At 51.9% G+C, this 13,671-nt stretch overlaps 1 pseudogene; it reads right to left on the bottom strand.

Moving 5' to 3' along the window:
* Positions 1 to 563: 563 nt before the first annotated feature.
* LOC109023585 (cocaine esterase-like) lies at positions 564 to 12,358 on the bottom strand (annotated as a pseudogene).
* Positions 12,359 to 13,671: the final 1,313 nt, after the last annotated feature.

Here is a 13,671-nt window from a genome sequence, read left to right as displayed (position 1 = left end):
GCTCAAGCTCAGGAGGCCCACCTCGGCCTCTGATAGTGCTGGGATTACAGCCATGAGCCACTGCACCCGGCCTAACTGGTAATATTTATTTATTTGTTATTCGTTTATTTATTTATTTACTTATTTTTGAGGCACGGTCTTTCTCTGTCTCCCAGACTGGAGTACAATGGCACAATCTCAGCTCACTGCAACCTCTGCCTCCCAGGTTCAAGTGATTCTCCTGCCTCAGCCTCCTGATTAGCTGGGATCACAGGTGGGCACCACCACTGTGCCCATCTGATTTTTGTATTTTTCATAGAGATGGGGTTTCACCATGTTCGGCAGACTGGTCTCAAACTCCTGTCCTCAGGTGTTCTGCTCACCTTGACCTCCCAAAAGTGCTAGGATTATGGGCATGAGCCACAGTGCCTCCACAGTGCCTGGCCTATTATTCTCTTTTTATTTTCATTTTTCTCGTTTTTTTTCCCCTTATATTTTGCTTTGTTTGCTTTTTAAAAATCTTTTTTACTCCTCACTGACTTGAAGCTCAAAACTTTCCTATGTAGCTTCTAATCACAATCACACACTCTCTTTCTCTCTCTCTCTTTTTTTTTTTTTTTTTGAGAAGGGGTCTCACTGTGTTGCCCTGGCTGGTCGGTCTCAAACCTCTGGCCTCAAGCCATCCTCCCATCTTGGCCTTCCCAATAGCTGGGATTACAGGTATGAGCCATCATGCCTGAGTAAGTTCTTAATAAATGCTTTCTGAATGGATGGACGGAAGTATGAATGAATGGCTAAGTGAATGAAGGACTCAACTTCTTTCTCCTCAGTGGGTGTGTGTGGGCACAGCAGGCTGACCCTCGCCTGTCAGCGAGCCCACCCCCTCCTCCCTGGCACAGGGAGCTACAGCTCTGTGTGTCTCTCTTCAGGCTCCTCGAGCTCCTGGATCTTCTAGGGCAGCGTCTTCTTCCAGAACTGGAGCCTGTGGGCCTTCAGAGCCCGGCCCACCGCAGGCTGTAGGTTCAGCTGCAGGTATTGCTCCTCCTGGTCGAACAGCGGCCAGTGTGGCAGACCCTCGCCATTGGGGTTCCTGTAGACATGCCGTCCCGCAGGGCGGTATGAGGGTCACTCTGAGCCCCCGAAGCCCAGACCTGAGCACCCTGAATCTGGTCAGGCAAGGCAGCCATGCAGGTCAGGTGGGCTTGGGGAATGAGTGGGGAGGCTTCCAAAAACAGGAAATAAGCTCCCTCTGGCTAGTGTCATCACCAGTGGGGTCCGGGCGGCCAGCTCTGATGTGTCCCTCTCTCTGAGAGGGAGGCCCTGACGGTGGCACAGCACTGGCGCCCACCCTCCAGATAGACTGGAGAGATGGAGCGTGTCCACTGCCCCACGCACCCCCACCCTGTCCAAGTGGGTCCCGGAGCTGGGGAAGGAGCTATATCATGTGATGAAGGATGCGGGTGTGCTCATGAGGTCACCCCAGACTAGGAGAGCACTGGATGGGCACAAGTCCCCCATTCGGGGAGGTTGAGGCAGGGGTGTGCTGTCTCACCCATTTCGCGAAAAGTTGGCCCAGTACTTCATCATCTTCCTGCTTAGCTGCTCCTCTTCCTCAGTGAATTTAACTGCCGAGAGGAAGAGGACATGTGTCTTCATCAGGATGTCCCACCTCAGCATCCCAGGTGGAGCTTGTCCTTGGCCCCCGAGACCTCGGTCCCCAGTCCTGCTTCTCTGCTTTTTCTTCCACTGCCCTCAGAAGCCAGCCCTCCCCTTTTCCAAACTTTCCCCTCAGCTCAGGATCTGGCTGACTCCATCCTGGGCTCCTTCATGGCCCCAAAGGCCCCTTCTTCTTTCTGTCTCTGGGAGTCATTGAAGAAATAAACATGTCCCTGAAACACCTGTTCTGCACCAGGCGAGACACCCATAGGTGGGGAGAGGCAGAGGGAGCACAGTTCACAGTCTTAAGAGTCGTGAATTCTAATCCTGGCACAGCTTTTGGAGCTATAAAACCTTCGACACCTGATCTCATCCTCTCGCTGAGCCTCAGTTTCCTTATCTGGGCAGTGAGGACAATCAATCATCCCTCAGAGACCCAGCCAGGATCCCAGCACACCTCCCGGGAAAGGAGGAAGACTCACCGTAGTTGCCCCCGAAGAAACTTGTGAAAACAAAGGGAATCTCATCACCATGGTCTGCCTTCACGTGCGACGGCCTGATGTTCTTGAGCCACCTGGGCTGATGCTGGAACTCGTAGAAGTACACAGGGGCCCGGGAACCTGTGGGGTGGACAGCCCATGACACGATGGCCCCTCCCCTGAAGACTTCTTGCCTCACCCATGGTGATAAGATACCTAGGTCCAAAGCTGGTTGGAATCTGGACAATGGGGTGTGGAGCCCCAGGCTGGGGCAGGAACAGAGGAAGGGACTTGCGATTCTTTGCTGTGTCATCGTGGGCAAGTGACTGAAGGTCCCTAACTTCAATTTGCTCGTCTGTGAGATGGGGGAAATGTCGGAATCTTGGGCTAGCCATGAGGATTTACTGCAATGATGGACGTCAAGTGTCCCTGGAGCCCAATAAACATGAGTGTGGACCCGGACAGCAGCAGGTCTCACCTGGGACCCATAGCCCTGAGCTGTACACTGCCAGCCAGGCTTTGGTCCAAATATACTCACGCTGAAAATGTGCTACTTGGAGGGCAGGGATCACGAACATGGAGTCCGCCATCATCTCCTGGAACTGGGCTTGGAGGGTCTGGGGATCCCCATTGTCCTCAATGTACTCCTCCATCAGCAGGTCACCAAATGTAGGAGGCAACATCTACCCCAGGTGGGTCAGGAAGAGGCAGGTTAGACTGGATGCCAGGGGCAGGGAGGAGGTGGTCTCGGGCTTGGGGATGGCACAGGAAGAGGGAGCAAAGGCGAGGCTCTGAGGTGACCCCACCCCTAAACACACACACACCCAGGCCTTTGCTCATGGGGGTCACTACATAGGAAGGGTATCTGGGGTTTGGATTTCCTCTGCCTCAGGACAGGAGAGGAGCCCTTCTCCATTGGCGAGGGACCCCAGGAGCCTTACCAGCAGCGTTAACATTTTCTGCAGAGCAGCCTGGGATGCCTCTCTGTCCATTTCCTTCTGGGTATCATAGATCCTCGTGACCTGGGTGGCCAGGAGAGAGTCTGTAGCTGGGGATGGGATGAGCCTGGAGCTATGAAGCCCTGAACACCCCCCACTACCAGATGGGCTCCCCAGGCACTTGTGGGATTAGGTTGGGCTTCACCTTGGGGATGACCCAGCCGAATTCATCGTTGTTGACACCAACGATGCTGGGGACAGGTTGAAAGTCGGCAGAGGCCAGCAGCTCCTGGGGGTGCCTGGGCAGGAAGACCCCATCCACCACTCCGGGGATCATCTTGAAAGGCTGAGGGGAAATGTAAGGTCAGGGAACAAGATCAGGTCCCAGACATCTTCTGATGCCCTCTGAGTACGTTCCACTCCTTCCCGGTTTATCCCCGGATGCTCATGCTCACCCCAGAAGATCAATGTTTGGCTCAGCATGCACCGACTTTCAGTCCCCACCCAGAGCTATGACACCCAGGCATGCAGATGAGGTAATGTGCCCAGGGAATATGACGGCCCTGCAGGCCTGCCAGCCCCATGCCTATTGCACCCCTTCCTCTACACCCACATCCGTTTAGACCGACCTTGTTTTGCAAGAATCTCCTCTTTACTCTTGCCCCGCAGGCAGCCCACCAGGGCCTCAGAGTCAACGTGGTCACAGGCAGACAGGTTGGCCACCACCTGTAAAGGGACCAGGCAGGGGCTGGCTCATCCTTCCAGGTAGAGGAGAGGAGTTTGCCCAAGGCCCTGGCCAAGAACAGGGGCACCCCAAATCTTAGAGGGTACTGCGTATGAGTTCCTGCAGTTCTGACACTATTACAACTCAGAAGTCCCAGACAGAGGGGCCATCCCATCCGCCTAGATTATTCTCCTCATGGCGGGAATCCCTAGGGTGACAACTTTGCACAGAGGCCACAGAACAAGCTTGGCCTCTGCAATGGCAGAAGGATGGGTATTCTGATCCTGGAGCAATTCCCAGGTATTCCTGGAGCAATTCCCAGCAATTCCACGGTAGGCAGCAGCTCCTGGAGCATGCTTCCGATGGCCCTTGTCATCCCCGTTTAACACACAGAGGCTCTGAGGGGTATGAGGGGAGGGAGCAGGCCTCGGCCTCTGCAGCTGAGGGCACTCACCGTGGAGATGACATCAGCTGAGCTGGCAATGAGGCCGGGCAGGAGGGCCACGCCACTCTCCATGATGGCTCCGTGGAAGAGTCCTTGGGATATGGGGGACACAACAAGTGAAGACACACTCGTGCCACCCGCAGACGCGCCAAAAATGGTGACACGGTCAGGGTTGCCTCCAAAGTGGGCGATATTCTGCTGGACCCAGCGTAGTGCGGCCACTTGGTCCAGGTAGCCCCAGTTGCCGGTTGCGTGCTTGTCTCCAGTGCTGAGAAATAGCAGGGACAGGGATCACATGGCTGTCCTGGCACCGCTTAGCCCCCATTGCCCAGCCCAGCCCTAGTCTCACCTGAAGAAGCCCAGGACACCCAGGCGGTACTGGATGATGACCACCACCATGTCCTCCAAGGCAGCCAGCATGAAACCATCATACATGGAAGCCATGCCAAAAACAAGCCCACCACCGTGGATCCACACCATCACCTGGGGAAACAAGGCAGCTACCACCATGCTCCCACCCAGCCCAAACCCCACCAGGGCCACTACCTAGACCAACCAGTGCTTTGCCTCTGTCTACCTCCCCATTAGATCTCGAGCACAAATTCATTACATGGGCCACAGACTAGGCACCCAAGATCTATCAGGAAGACCAGGCCTCCCGATCTTTGCAATCGAACCCCCCTGTATCAAAGCCTGGGTTCATTAACCCCAGAAAATTCACCAAAGTGGAAAGAAAAGGGGTGTCTCCCTGATGGCTCCACATGAACATTAACCAAAAATGTCCTTAGCCTGAACCACATAGTGAGACCCCGTTTCAACAGAAAATTTTTTAAAAATGAGCCAGGCATGGTGGAATAGGCCAGTAGTCCCAGCTACTCTGGAGGCTAACCTGGGAGGATCACCCTGGATTTCGAGGTTACAGAGAGGTATGTTCCTGCCACTGCATTCTAGCCTGGGCAACAGAGCATGATGCCATCTCTAACAAAAAAAGTTTGTGTGTGCCCATTCTCACAAGCCCAACAGATTATCCATGGCTGGGGTTCTTGGTCACCTCAAGGTGCAGCCCTTGGGCACTTGAGTGGATCTCCTGGGCATGAGTTGGCTGGGTGAGTCCTGGGTCCAGATCAGAGCCATAGCCTTTGACCTCTGGGAGCAGCCAGAACTCTGTGACCCCATGTCCAGGGGCCAGTTGCCCAGTCTGGGTAAGGAGCATTTCTTGGACCTGATAGTGAGAAGCTTCTCAGCATGGTCCACTCTGCAGCAGGGCCTGAGCTAATATTGTCCTTTTCAGCTTCTTGCAGAAGAACTGTCCTCCAACCCCCAGTGAACTGTGGCCTGACACCCACCGGCAGGTTAGAGCCTTCATGGCTATGGGCCGGCGTGTAGATGCTGAGGTACAGGCAGTCCTCGGACATGGAGACGGAAGGGAAGGTCATGTTGAACTGGCTAAGAAACCCTGACTCCACTGCGGTGAGGTCCTGTAGACACCTGGTAACCAGGGCAAATAATCAGTCCAGGGGCCGGGCTGTGGCCAAAAACATCTGACCCTGGGTTCAGATGTGCTCCCAGCCACCCTCAGCCCCTTCCCACAAGACCCTGCTCACATGTGATCCCTCTCAAAAATCCCTTCCCACCAAGTTACAGGCCACAGGCTCTGGGGAAGCTGGGATGGAGCATGGACTTCCAGGGAGGCCTCGAGGTTATTGAGGACCTTGGGTATCATTCCTCCCGACTCCAGAAACCTTGACTGTTAGGGGTTTCTATGAGAACCATTGGCTGCATGTGTTGACATTCACCACTATATGGTTGTATCCCCTCAGGCCTGGGACAGGGGAGTAGCCCACATATGTGTGCTACATGAGTGAATGGATGTTAATTTCTCATGAGAAGGGCAGTGGGATGTCTCTCATCCCAAGTCTAAACTCTCAAAAACTCATCATTCCCACATGGCCTCCAGTTGGAAACATATACATATGCATATACATGTCTCTAGGCCAATGACTCCTGGTCCTGTCTGTGGACACAGTGCCTGTGGAGAGTGCAGGTCCCCAGAAAGCTACCACTACTGTTCTCTTCAGCTATTTGCAACATCTGCCACTAGAGTTAGGGGCTCCTACAAGGTTCATAGAGCCAACCCAAACCTTTCCCAGAGACACCTGCCACTGGCGGCAGAGAAAGCTCGGCATAACCAGAATCTGGGGAGATATGTGTGTCTGCCCCTCCCTTCAGCACCTGGAGCCAATGTCTTCTGAATGCCAAGCCCTCAGCCAGGAGTCTCAGAAGTTATTCTGCCCTCCCGAGCCTCAGCATGCTCATTGGAAAAATGCACGTGGGAATCCACGAAACTCAGAAGGAATACTGGCTGTGTGGGGTTAGATGAAATGATAACTGCAGCCTAGCTGAACTCAGAGCACCCCCACCCCTGCCCCAGAGTCTGGAGTTCCCTGGACCCCTGGGAGAGCTTACATGGCCGGATGGGTGGTTCCATCCCTCACACCACTCCAAGATTCAGGGGGCTCAGGGGGTGCAAATCGCAGCGGACCTAGAGGTGGCTTGGCAAAGGGAATTCCCAGGAAGGTTTGGACCCCGGCATCGGTGCCCTTCACGTGGACAAGACTCCCCAGCACCTGCCCCGTGTGTGTGGTCCGGATGGGACTGGCAGAGTCTTGGCCTGTGGGCAGAGAGACAGACATGACAGTTGGGTTTGACCAATTGACTGCCCTCCCAGAATGTTGGTATTGCTGCTTCCTTGCCATCCTCATCTTAGTTCAAGGGACCCTGATCTATAAACATGGGCTTTACAAACTTCCTGCCTGTAACACTCCTTTCCCGCTCTGCCTTCATGGGCCTGTCTCCATCCCACCAGGCTGAGGCTCCTTGGGCCCGGCATCATCATTCAGCCCTAGGACCTTCAAACAAAGGGTCACATGCCCTTGATGGGACTAGAGTGTCCTTTCAACTGTGTGCCAGGTCATGTGACAGTAGGATGATGGTGGGAATTGGGCAGGCAAGTTTCCTGTCTTCAGGGATGTCATGCCCAAGGTGGCAAGAAATGACATAAAGAAAGCATCATCCAAACCATGAGTGATGTTGGTGAAAAGAGGTGCAAGAGAAAAGTATGGCTGTGGCTGGGATATAAAAAGCACAGTGGCTGGCCTGGGGACCATAGTGGGACTCTGTCTCTGCAAAAAAATCAGGAAATAAATTGGTGGGGTGTGGTGGTGCATGCCTGTAATCCCAGCTATTTGGCAAGCTGAGGTAGGATTGCTTGAGCCTGGGAGGTTGAGGCTACATTGATCCGTGATCGCGTCACTGCACTCCAGCATCAGTGACACACTGAGAACCGGTCTCAAAAAAAGAGGAAGAAGAAAAAAAGCACAGCCTATCTTCTGTGAGGATGAGGGAGGGAGGGAGAGATTGAAAATCACCTAACAGAGAAAGTCAGTCCTCTTAATAGATAAAGAATTTCTACAAAGAATATACCAGCGACACAAAAGGAAAAGCACCATAGGAATATGTTAAGAATAAGCAATACAAATTAGCGTCTTTCAAATAAACAAAGACATCTTTACCTCATTCATAGTAAAAGAAATGCACATAGAATTCTCACTGTGATGTCAACCACTCTTTTTGTGGTATCACAAAAAGCAGGACAATCAGACATTACATGTTTCCTATCAGAAGTACACAGCACCACAGGTGAAGTAGTCCTCCAAAAAACAAAACAAAGCAATACCATACCTAAAACCCAAATCTGATTATGCTTCTAGAATATAAATACAAGTTTACATGGTAGACAGAGGACAGAAGAACAGTTAAAAGACACCACTGGAATGCAATCAGCAAAACCTGAATGGTGGGATCCTCTCCAGAACAAATAAACTGATTTCTTCCACATGCAACAAAATTGAGAAAGAAAATAAAAGGGAAGCAGAGGGAATATCTGAAGATTGAAAGAGATTCAAGAAACACATAAAAATGACAGATAATAATAAATGTTGGTAAGGAAGTGGAAAACTTGCAACTTTCATACATTGCCAGTGGGAAGGTAAAATGGGGCAGCTGTTTGGAAAACAGACTGGCAGTTTTTCAGGGAATTAAACACAGAGCTGCCATATGACTCAGCAATTCCACTCCTAAGTATAAAGCCAAGAGAATTGGCAGGGCATGGAGGCTCATGCCTGTAATCCCAGCACTTTGGGAGGTCGAGGTGGGTGGATCACCTGAGGCCAGGAGTTTGAAACCAGCCTGGTCAACATGGAGAAACCCTGTCTCTACTAAAAATACAAAAATTAGCCATTCATGGTGGCATGTGCCTGTAATTCTAGCTACTTGGGAGGCTGAGGCATGAGGATCCCTTGAACCCAGGAGGTGGAGGTTGCAGAGAGCGTGGGCGACAGAGTGAGGCTCCGTCTCAAAAAAAAAAAAAAAAAATCTACCAATTTGCAAAGTGTGAATCTTATTTAAATCCCGATTTTTTTTTTTAAACACTTGGCAGGTGCGGTGGCTCATGCCTTTAACCCCAGCACTTTGAGAGGTCGAGGTGGGCAGATCACGAGGTCAGGAGATCAAGACCATCCTGGCTAACACAGTGAAACCCCGTCTCTACTAAAAATACAAAAAAAAAAAAAAAATAGCCAGGCATGGTGGCGGGCACCTGTAGTCCCAGCTACTTGAGAGGCTGAGGCAGGAGAATGGCATGAACCCAGGAGGCGGAGCTTGCAGTGAGCCGAGATCATGCCAGTGCACTCCAGCCTGGGTGACAGAGTGAGACTCTGTCTCAAAAAACAAAACAAAACAAAACAAACAAAACAAAAAAATACACTTGCATTAATACAAGTATCATTTATAAATATTAAAGAACATTTGACTATATATTTGATTAAATTGAGAACATATTATGTTGTGGAAATACACACATACATATATATGTTCCTTTTCTTTAGTAGGACATGATGAAAATTTACAGATGATATGATGTCTGGGATTTGTTTCAAATAATGGTGCAAGAGAGAGGTGGCCGCCCAGAAAGCACCAGGTTATATTCAACCTGAGAAAACTGATTTAAAACAGAAACAAAAACAAGATCTTCGTCATTGCTGAAGGTGGACAATGGGTAAATTGGATTTGTTACATTACTGTTTCTACCTCAGATTTGGCTCATCCCTTGGTGCTGTGCATCCCTCGAGCAGCCTTGACCCTCTCTGTGCCTCAGGGATTTTCACCTGCTATTGTTATTCCCATCAGCTCCCACCTGCCTGGCACCTTCCCTTTTGGAATCTCAGGTTCTGCTTCTGTAGAGTTTGGGAAATCTGAGCCCAGTTCCATAATAAAAAGTCAAAACACAGACCAGGTGCATTGACTGAGGTCTGTAATCCCAGCACTTTGGGAGGCTGAGGCGGGTGGATCACTTGAGGTTAGGAGTTCGAGACTAGCCTGGCCAACATGATGAAACCCCATCTCTACCAAAAGATACAACAATTAGCTGGGCGTGGTGGCACGTGCCTGTAGACCCAGCTATTTGGGAGGCTGAGGCATGAGAATCTCTTGAACCCGGGAAGCAGAGGTTGCAGTAATTCAATATGGCACCACTGCACTCTCGCCTGGGTGACAGAGTGAGATCCTGTCTCAAGAAAAAAAAAAAGTCAAAAAATGAAAGCAGCCTTAGGGAGCTAATGCCACCCTACACCTGTCAGTTCAACATGGATCAATATGTTTGATGCCACCTGGTGTGGGTGAGGCCAGGGTCAGTAGATGTTTACAGACACCAGAGAGGACATTTTAACAATGTCTCCAAGTCAAAAGGCCCATTCCTCTTCCCAGTAACACGCTCCTACACACGATTCCTTGCTGGAGGGGATGTCTATCCAGGTAAGTCTCTGTGGCCACTGGCCACTGATGCCTGATGTTTGTTACAGCAAAGGACATCACCTGCTGAAATGTCCCTGATTAGAGACCTGGTACATCAACTCATATAATAAAGAGATTCATTACTTGCTTCATCCTTGAGAGAAGCCCTTCCATTAATCAGTATGAAGAAGCCCTATGATGTAGGGGTGTGTGGAGGCCACCCCTCGTGTTAGAAAGTGGAAAAGCCTGGCCCCAGAAAGTGGGTGAGTTTATGACCGTTTCGATGAAAGTCAAGGACAAGTGCACACATCTATTCTTGTGTAAACTGCTGGGCACTGTGTGTACTGCGGTGTCAACAAGCAGTTTCCAGTGTTGGCCATGGGGACTTTGATGGCCCCTGAGGAGAAGCCAGGACTGGCTGGGTAAAAAGAGGATGGCACACATCACCTGTACCTTCCTATGGCTTGTCAATTATTTTTTCTGAATGTGGGTCCAACCCAAAATTTTGTATACGTATATATTTGTCAGACAAGGTCTCCATCTGTTGCCCAGGCTGGAATGCAGTGATGTGATAACAGCTCACTGCAGCCTCCACCTCCTGGGCTTGAGATCCTCCCGCCACAGCCTCCCGAGTAGCTGGGAGTACAGCTGTCTGCCACCATGCCTGACTTTTTTTTTTTTTTTTGGTAGAGACAAGTCTTGTTGCCCAAGCTGGTCTCTAACTCCTAGCCTCAAGTGAACCTCCCATCTCTGCCTCTCAAAGTGCTGGGATAACAGGTGTGAGCCACTGTGCCTGGCCCAAAATATTTTAAAAGGTAGCCATCTGTGAGGCCGGGCGAATCTTCCTGCTGGGCTCCTGGTGAACTCTAGAATGTGGTCAAGGGCAGGCACAGGAGGAGGCCCTGCAGGAGTGCACCATGGGGCGGGGGGAGTATGGACTCCACCTGCGCAGACTAAATTGGGGAAGGGTTGGAAGAGACAGTCAGATCATACACTTAGGAGAGTTTTGGGTGAGAGGACCAAAGGCCGAAACACTCCCCCAGCTTCTGACAAGGGCCTGGAGAAGCCTGGCAGGCACACAGAGCCTTCACCTTTGCCCTGGAAGCCAAGTTGTGCCCTTGCCCAGGATGAGGTAAATGGCATGAGGGACACCACGAGCTCTTTGGCTCTTGTTTCTGGAGACAGATTTTTGCTTTTTCACCCAGGCTGGAGTGCAGTAGTGCGATGAAGGCTCACTGCAGCCTCAACCTCCCCTGCTAAAGTGATCTCCCACCTCAGCCTCCCAAGTAGCTGGGACTATAGGTCACAGGCCACCACAGCCCACTAATTTCTTTTAATTTTTTGTACACTCCGAGTCTCACTATGTTGTCCAGGCTGGCCTCCAACTCCTGGGCACAAGCGATTCTCCCCCTTGGCCTTCTAAAGTGGTGGGATTAAAGGAGTGAGCCAACCGCACCCAGCCACTGCGGCCTTTTAGATCTGCTTTAGGATTTGGCGCCTGGGGGCTTCTGTTCCCCAAGGACCACTATCCTTGTCTGAGGCCCCTTTGGAGGGCTCAGGGCATCCCCCCTGGCCAAGGACGCCACACACTGAGAGCCAGATGCTGCCAGAAGCTATTACTGTTATTACCGGCTGGCAGCACCCGCTACAGCCACAATCATGAGGGAAATGGACTGAATCCCCGCACCCCAATCCCTCACCCACTCCGACCCGAGGCTGCCAAACTGGCCTGGCATGTCCCGGCGCTCCTGGGGCCCCTGTACTCCGCTGGCTCCTCGCCGTGGTGTCCCCCAGCCCGACCCTTTCTGTGCTTCTAGGAGCCCACCTTGGGCAGCGCGGAGGCGTCGCGTGGGGCTCACGAGTTCCACGCTGTCATCTCCACCAGTTCCTACCTCCCAGGCACCTTCCCTCCCGCACTGTCAGGTTCTGCCTCCGCAGCATTTGGCAGATCTGAGCCCGGTCTCTGTCGCCCCTCCGAGGGAGCCTCACCCTGGCCCCGGACAAGAAGCAGCAGAAGCCCACAGGCCACCGCGCTCAGCCGCACACGAAATCTGCGCAGCCGCATGGTCGGCTCGCTGGTCTCGGTTCGCTGCCAGTGGACACGCTGCTGTTCACCCAGAGGCTGCCCCGGGTTGGTCCAGCCGTGGATCAGTGCCTTGCCCAGCCTTGGAGTTTGGACTGGGCAGGGAGTGGGGGCGGGAGGTGCGCTGGCTTGGGCCGGGAAAGGTGGGTGTGGTAGGAGAGCGGGACTGAGCAGTCATAGGTGGGTGGGGATCTAGTGGCAGGCAGGCCCAGGCACGGCCACTTCCGTTTGCCTGGGCCCCTTTGGCATCCTCGGAAGGGGCTGTGCCACTCCTGCAGCCCTTCCGCGATCCAGGGAATCCTCTCCTCAAACCTGTGCTTGTCCACAGGCCCGATGAGCGTGCTGGGGATCGATAGGAGGGGGCAATAAACTAGATTTGGAGAACCCAGGAGGTGCACGTTCAGGGGCACCGGGAGATCCTGAGACACTTGCAGCCCTGCCAGGCCAGAGGCGACCAACCGGCCTGGGTACCGGAGTGTGCTATGGTCATGTAACTATGGGCCTTACAGTGTCTGAAACCCGGAGGTGGAGGTTGCAGTGATCTGTGATGACACCACTGCATTCTTGCCTGGGTGACAGAATGAGACCTTGTCTCAAAAAAAAAAAAAAAAAAAAAGCGGGGCAGGAGATAAATTTAAATGTAAGTTATTCCACCAGAAAGCCGTTAAAACTATAACTATTGAGTCTGAACAGTAATTCTGGAAGCCAACTTTGGAAAGTATATTGTACATCTGCAGAACTGAAAAACATACAGAGATGTGCATGCAGCTGGTGCTCAATAAACGCTTTCAGAACGTAGTCGGACATTATGCACCAATCAATGTTCGTTGAAAGGAAAGTCAGCCTCACTCAAGTTCAAGTCAGTCCAGGCTTAATATTATCCTTGTTTGCCACATGGTGGCCTATGTGGGCAATGTAGGTGTCCTGGTCGTCCCAACTTCATAGGGCTCTGTAGTTGGGCTTAAAGGATGTGGATGGAAAAAAGGGAGACCTTCCCCCTGGAAAACTGGTGCCCTGAGAGGCAAGTTGGTCAGAGGTAGGGGCGTAAGGGGATTATTAGGGTCTATGGGACAGGAATACAGCCTCTTAATGACAGAGAGAATATACTTGGGTGAAACCAGAGTCCGATTAAACGCAATTGGCCACTTTTGCACACTGAGATAAAATATGAGTTTTCTGCAGAGCGGGCAAGGAGAAAAGTTTAGGGACAACAATGCGGTAAGTAGGAAAAGTAATCATGTGGATACACATGGTGAGTTTGGGGATGCTCAGGGAGTTGAAAAGTTGGCAGGGGAATTGTGAAGTCGAGACGACATTTCCCTGGATGGAGAGGCCCCTGGGAGCCAGAGGACAGGAATCTCTTCGCAAGTGTGCTAATATCCTGTGAGTATGGGCCTTACAGTGTCTGCAAAACCACTGAGAAGAAGAGCAAACTTCAGGAGACGGGCCACTGAGGAAGCAGCTTGGCTTTCCTGGCCACTGTGCAGGCGGCCCAGGCTCAGGGGCCTAGGGACAAG

This window comes from Gorilla gorilla, chromosome 18, assembly GCF_029281585.2.
Source record: "Gorilla gorilla gorilla isolate KB3781 chromosome 18, NHGRI_mGorGor1-v2.1_pri, whole genome shotgun sequence".
In the NCBI taxonomy this organism is placed as follows: domain Eukaryota; kingdom Metazoa; phylum Chordata; class Mammalia; order Primates; family Hominidae; genus Gorilla; species Gorilla gorilla.
Note: the sequence above shows the minus strand (reverse complement) of the source record. Positions and strands in the feature narration are given on the sequence as shown.